The following is a 7,417-nucleotide window of genomic DNA, read 5'->3' as shown; positions in this document are numbered from 1 at the left end:
ATTATGATTTAAAAAGGATCCAAACAACGATGTGATAATAAATGGCTTCATATGATCACTATCATTTCAAAATCAATGCCAGAATTTCTGAGTTTTGCCAGGGTATGCAAAAATATGAGTACAATTGTATGCAATGCAAAATAACTTAATTGTTGAAGTAAAATCCTAACATTGCAAGGTAGTAAGCAATTGAAGCTGAAATATTTAGGAGATTTCTTCTCTCAAATAATTACTCTTCTTAGAATTCTATATTTATCTTTAAGTTCAGGTGATTCATAATTTTGTGCATGGTGTATTTGGCAAATGACAGTGATGAATGTACACATTTAGTAAAAACTATTAGACCTTCAATAGTATTCAGTGTACTGGATCTAAGGCTAAAGGTCTCTTTAGGGATGCAATAGTTTCATTTTAATGCAATAGTTATATTGTCCACTAGGCAGAGTCACAAAATCCTTTGAGTTCCCCTGATGAAGAGAAAAGGAGCATGCAGTGAAGGTCCAAACAAGTGAAGAATATGATTTGCATATTCTTGTAATCAATTCTGTGATATTGACTTGTTGGATGTAAGTGTAACGACACTGGAATTCATCATTAAAATTTCAACATTGAGCTTCAACATGAATACATTAAAGGTCAAATCAACCGGCTGGTCACCTATTGTAGAGCTGCCAAATATTTCATCAGACCTCTGGGGAGAAACATGTCCAATTATAAATGGCAAATAAATCTTGTGTAGAAACATGTCGTTATTGCGATTGGACTATGTTATATTCAGAGGTTTGAAATAAGCTTTTGTCCACTTCTCACATTGAACAAGAGAAGAAAAACCCTCCCCTATTTCATTGGTTCAACAAGGTTACATCCCCAGCTGGCCATGGTCCATGATCCATTGCTGAAAGCAATTTTCAATGGTATTGTCCACTGCTTTCATCAGCAAGCTCTCAATGTGAAGTAGGTATTTTAAGGGCTTTCCTGACAAAGGTTACATACCTTTCACTGAATGTATTCAAAATAAAACCACATCACTTCCTTTTTAAGTAGTGTAAATGGTTTACTTTGCATTACATTTCAGTTTCCAGATGGAATTAACTGTCACGTTTAAGTGTGACTTTTTAATCCAAACAGCTTGTTACACTGCCGATTTTGCAGGTTTTCCTACTTACAGGTTTTTTTACTTACAAAAATCCAGAAACTAAAATCCAGAAGATCACATAGTATGATTTTTAAATAATTAATTAGCATTTTATTGCATGACATATTTGATCGGCTACCAACCAGTAAGAATTCCGGCTCTCACAGACCTGTTAGTTTTTCTTTAAGAAGCTCTCCTGTTCTCCACGCATTACCTGTATTAACTGCACCTGTTTGAACTCGTTACCTGTATAAAAGACACCTGTCCACACACTCAATCAAACAGACTCAAACCTCTCCACAATGCCCAAGACCAGAGAGCTGTGTAAGGACAACAGGGATAAAATTGTAGACCTGCACAAGGCTGGGATGGGCTACAGGACAATAGGCAAGCAGCTTAGTGAGAAGGCAACAACTGTTGGCGCAGTTATTAGAAAATGGAAGAAGTTCAAGATGACGGTCAATCTCCCTCGGTCTGGGCCTCCATGCAAGATCTCACCTCGTGGGGCATCAATGATCATGAGGAAGGTGAGGGATCAGCCCAGAACAACACGGCAGAAGCTGGTCAATGACCTGAAGAGAGCTGGGACCACAGTCTCAAAGAAAACCATAAGTAACACACTACGCCATCATGGATTAAAATCCAGGCCCGTCTGAAGTTTGCCAATGACCATCTGGATGATCCAGAGGAGGAATGGGAGAAGGTCATGTGGTCTGATGAGACAAAAATAGAGCTTCTTGGTCTAAACTCCACTCGCCATGTTTGGAGGAAGAAGAAGGATGAGTACAACCCCAAGAACACCATCCCAACCGTGAAGCATGGAGGTGGAAACATCATTCTTTGGGAATGCTTTTCTGCAAAGGGGACAGGACGACTGCACCATATTGAGGGGAGGATGGATGGGGCCATGTATCGCGAGATCTTGGCCAAAAAACTCCTTCCCTTGAAGATGGGTCGTGCCTGGATCTTCCAAAATGACAACAACCCGAAACACACAGCCAGGGCAACTAAGGAGTGGCTCCGTAAGAAGCATCTCAAGGTCCTGGAGTGGCCTAGCCAGTCTCCAGACCTGAACCCAATAGAAAATCTTTGGAGGGAGCTGAAAGTCCATATTGCCCCACCACAGCCCTGAAACCTGAAGGATCTGGAGAGGTGGGCCAAAATCCCTGCTGCAGTGTGTGCAAACCTGGTCAAGAACTACAGGAAATATATGATCTCTGTAATCACAAACAAAGGTTTCTGTACCAAATATTAAGTTCTGCTTTTCTGATGTATTAAATACTTATGTCATGCAATAAAATGCAAATTAATTACTTAAAATCGTACAATGTGATTTTCTGGTTTTTTGTTTCAGATTCCGTCACTCACAGTTGAAGAGTACCTATGATAAAAATGACAGATTTCTACATGCTTTGTAAGTGGGAAAACCTGCAAAATCGGCAGTGTATCAAATACTTGTTCTCCCCACTATATGTAAAGTAATAATAGGATATTTGAACTATGTAATACATTATAATATACATGTTTTTTTATCTTAGGAAAGTGTACATTTTGTATATTCTAAAAGTAGAAATAATTCAATTTTAGATGAATGCAGTTGTTGCAACTGAGGGTTTGATTTCCCAACGAGTATAACTCTTCCAGGCATTTTCATTTGTGCTGTGTCCATCAGAAAAAGAGCCCATCAGCGATACAGTGCCAAAAATCTACTATAATAGGCCCCAGGATAATGATTGCTTTGAATGATGGCATAATGAGGACTTTATAAATATGCATAGGTCACTGAGGGTAGCAATACTGTGGATTATTAAAACTATAAGGTCGGAGGTCAGGCTAATGAGAGGAAGTTGAGAGTTTTTCACCCACTGCCACGGGAATACTGAAGCCAGCTGTCTACAGTGACCTGACTATATTCACTCCAAGATGCACCCCAATAGTATAAAAAGGCACATCTTAGGTTTCCAGTCAGTAGGCTATATAAAAAATGGATGTGAGAGAGACGTAAGTGTAATGGATGGGAAGCAAAACCCTACAATAGGCTTGCCTCGTTGTTGGCTTTGATTCTGTAGTCTGTATTGTTTTGGGAAAAACAATATGCCTGAAAGTAGCGAACTCAAGTTGTAATAGTAGTAGTAAGAAAAGCAGCAGCTCTTGAAAGGAAAAGATAGTTACCATTATAAACATTTGTTTATACACTGCTTAAAAAAATATGGAACACATAATCATCACAACATGTAACACCAAGTCAATTACATTTCAGGGATATTAACCTGTCCAGTTAGGAAGCAAAAGCGGTTGTGAATCAGTGTCACCTGTTTTGGTGCACATGAAAGAGAAAACAGGTGCACTGGAGAGGCAACAGCAAGACAATCCCTAAAAAGAGAATGATTTTGCAGGTGGTGGCCACAGACATTTGCTCTCTCCTTATCTGATTATTCTCTAGTTTTGCGTTTTGCTAGTGTCCTTGTCATTTCTGGTAGCATGAGGCGGTACCTGCAGCCAATTCAGGTTGCACAGGTAGACCAGCTCCTCCAGGATGGCACATTCATACGTGCCATCGCAAGAAGGTTTGCTGTGTCTCAGTACAGGAGCATGGATGAAATAGCAGGAAATAATTATGTATTTTGCGCACCGGGAGAACAAGCTGTTTCGCGCGCGATGCTCACAGAGAATTACAGTTTTTTTTAACGCAAGAAGGACATCTGTGCTTCTCGTACAGCTCGTAGGCGTAGAGCGTATTGGTGGCTCCGATTACTATGATAGTAATTTGGCTCTGAATACTATCTTTTAATTTATTTGGACAGTGTTATTCATATCAGCATGTTTGGGTGAACTGTTTTAGCCTTCACCAGACTGATCCATAATTCACACGACGGTGAAATCGATTGCCGTTCCGTTGGTGACAACGGGGAGGCAGTTGAAATCGTCCCACCTTTGGTGTTTTGACCAATTGGTTACTTACTTTAAACTGGGAAACGTTCAAGGATGCGTTCAAGGACAAAAAGGCAGGCCCAACATAAACAAAACAAAGTAGTAATCTCCATTCATTAAAATGAAAATCACTAAAAGAAAATGCTGGGGATTTGAGCAGATTTATCTGCTAAAGCCTACTGGCAATTCAAGAGAACCATGACAGACAGTTCATTTATGAAAACGACTGCATTTGTTTTAAAAATACATCTAGCAGGTAGCTAGAATTTCATATTGGTTGATAGCAAAAGCTAGCAGTACTCAATATACATATGAACAGATCGAGGGCAACTGTAAGTCCAAGACTCGGGAGCAATCCCTTACTTCTTTTTTATATTGTCTCAATAGACCTTGAGTATGAAATTATAGATTTTGTCCAGTTGTACTAGTATAATTAGCTGTTCGTCCGATGTGTTGGTTAGGTTATGGACTATTAACTATTGTAGTACCTCCTACCCAGATAGCAAAAAATATCCGCAAGACTTCTTTTTGCCGCCGGCCCTTAGCTGTCGGCTATAGGTGCGTCCTGCTGGCGGGGATGAAACGTTTACCGCCGAATACGTCACTCCCATTTCTTGCGAGATTTTTTGACTGCTTCATTTTCTCTGGCGGTTGCCTGGGTCTAAAAACCGCGGTCCTTCGGCGGCAAGACGCTTTTAAATAGGCTACTCTCAAAATCGACCGGCCATGTTGGTTTGGACACATTCGCATCAGTTCGTTGCTCAATCGCGAGTTACAGTCTGCTAGCTAGCAAAGTCATCGACTACCATCGTTTAAGTAAGTACATGTTTCCTTTTTGTGTAACGCAATATTATGTTGACATTGTTTTTAGTTTATATATTTAAAATGTGTAGTCATCTTTGTTCTGGCCTAACTAGCTAAAGTAGCCTTGTTAACGCAATGTTGTTAGTACATGTTGAATTTTAACGAGCTATAATAGGTAGCAAAAGCTTTACATCTAGAAAACACTAAAATTTAAACTTAGTCTTTCTTACAAAAATAACGATGTATATATGTTGTTTAAATTATTTTGTTTGCCTGAACAAGTATGCTGCTAGTCCAGTAGCTAGAGTAAGTGTTAGCTAGCACATGCTGTTTTGCCTTTGTTACAGTACACACTGTGGCTAGCATGTTTTGTGCTGTGTTGCTACTGTACTGGATTTAAGGCGATTGTGATATCTAATTCTCTGAACTGCTGTACGTTTTATGTTTGAGGAACATTCTGTGTTCACTTGAATCACAACACCCAATGAATACATTTTATTTTTAACAATTTCACTGTTCCACATTTGGCTGATAATGTTTCCCCCCCACAGCATAGCTACTGTATATTCCTAACGTTAACAATCCGGTTTTGTTGCAGATACCTTGGCCAGAGCATAACCGATTATCTTCACCCAAGAGACCTACTGTTGGGCAATCGTTTTGGTTTTAAAGGTAAATACATTGTTAGTCACAATGTTTAGTTACTGGGCCAAAAGGAAAATAATTATGAAAAGAGTTGAGAGGGACAAACAGGACATTCACTTGAATCACTACATTCTACAGAAGTTGCATTGATTCCAGAAAACCAGGAAAATGTTGAGCCATCTGTAGACTTCAGAGTTGGTATGTAAAATGTATTGCTGTGATGCTTAATTTGTGATCCTGTAACTAAACTGTACACTTTGTTAGATTTTCAAATTTCTGTTCCCTCTTTCTCAGAACCAGGTTTCTCCCTAGTAATCCAGACTCCACTTCAGAGCCAAGAGTTTGAGTACAAGTAAGTGATGTTATTTGTGACGTTTTTTGTCTAGGAAAGTATTGCTTCTATTTAAGATTAGGAATCCTTTTATCCATAATCTGTTTTTCTTTAGGGCACTTGACTTTCTGGATAAAAGGTGTGGAGGTGTGTTGTACATATCATTAGCTTTGCACAGTTCAATTATTGTTTCATTACTGAATATGCAATCTCTGCAGTGAAATTAAAGCTTTTTCCCCCAGTTCGTCAAGTACTAAACATTACACCCCCAGCAGAAAATGTACCCTGGCAGCAAATGGGTGAAAAGGCTGGAGGTATGTAATACGTTGCGCTAAACTGTTACATTTAAGTCCAATTCATTACATGTATGCAATAACTTCAAACATATTTTTACGTCAATGATTATCAATAGGAGAAAGTCATCGCTCCGTTATTGGCCCTTGGACTCCCCTGGCGTCGCATGTACAGCATGAAGTTTTCAGCAATGAAGGTATATTCTAGGCCTATGTCCTAATGTCCAGTTTTTTAACAGTTTTGAAAATAGTGCCTTTAGTTTTCCAGAACGAAAACCAAGCCCTGAGGGAGGAGAACCAAGCCCTGAGGGAGGAGAACCAAGCCCTGAGGGAGGAGAACCAAGCCCTGAGGGAGGGGAGCCATGCCCTGAGGGAGGAGAACCAAGCCCTGAGGGAGGGGAGCCATGCACGAGCAGGTGAGAACATGCACTCTTTCTTTAATTTTACTTTTTTGTGTGTAATGTAGGTTCAGAATGACCATATGCCTTTCATTTTGTAGCTTCGGGTGACAGCGGCTCGCTTCAAGAGCAGGTGAAGCTATTTGGGACAATGCTGAAGACGTTTGCTCGCACTGGGCAATCAGGTACAACTTTGCAAACAACACCTGTGGTTGTTGATTTAATTCATTACTTGTTATGTTTACTGGTAATTATTTTCATCCCAGAGCTGACCTCTATATTATTAACAATGATTGTGTTTGTTATAATTTGCTTGTATGGCTGTTTTTTTTAACCAACATTTTATTGGAAACCTGCATGTTCTGTGTGTATTTATGCCTATTATTTATTTCAGTGATCTGACACATCTTGTTTGAATGACAGTTACTGTACTTTGAAATGTGGAATTAAAACACCAAATGGAAATTTGTCTGGTTTGATCAATCATTATTCTCGATAAACTGCATGCTATAAATATTAAATATATATATATATATATATATATATATATAAAAGCGGCAGATCGCTCGAAAACCTTTTGTATAACGGCGGTGGAAAGGCGGTTGGACCACGGGCCGGCCGCAGAACACAGGCGGTAGGAGTGCGACTGCCGCTTTTAAAAAGCGTCTGCCGCCGGCGGAAAGCTGGCAAACGTGTTTGCGATTTAGACATTCTGACGCTTCTACTGTCTTTGGAGGACCGCCTCCGGTCCGCCGACTCATTGCTATCCGGGTACAAGTTTTCCACAACCGACAGGAAAGCTTAATAGTCCATAACATATTAGAATGGGCCGACTGATTCAAGCTGATAGAAGAGCAACTGTGACTGAAATAACCACTTG

At 39.8% G+C, this 7,417-nt stretch overlaps 1 long non-coding RNA gene across 1 annotated transcript; it reads left to right on the top strand.

The window, feature by feature from the left end:
- Positions 1 to 5,956: 5,956 nt before the first annotated feature.
- LOC117593322 lies at positions 5,957 to 6,287 on the top strand. The gene is made up of 3 exons (XR_004574763.1): positions 5,957 to 5,993; positions 6,089 to 6,160; positions 6,259 to 6,287. It is a non-coding gene; the product is annotated as an uncharacterized LOC117593322 (long non-coding RNA).
- Positions 6,288 to 7,417: the final 1,130 nt, after the last annotated feature.

Source organism: Esox lucius, chromosome 19, assembly GCF_011004845.1.
Source record: "Esox lucius isolate fEsoLuc1 chromosome 19, fEsoLuc1.pri, whole genome shotgun sequence".
Lineage (NCBI taxonomy): Eukaryota > Metazoa > Chordata > Actinopteri > Esociformes > Esocidae > Esox > Esox lucius.
Note: the sequence above shows the minus strand (reverse complement) of the source record. Positions and strands in the feature narration are given on the sequence as shown.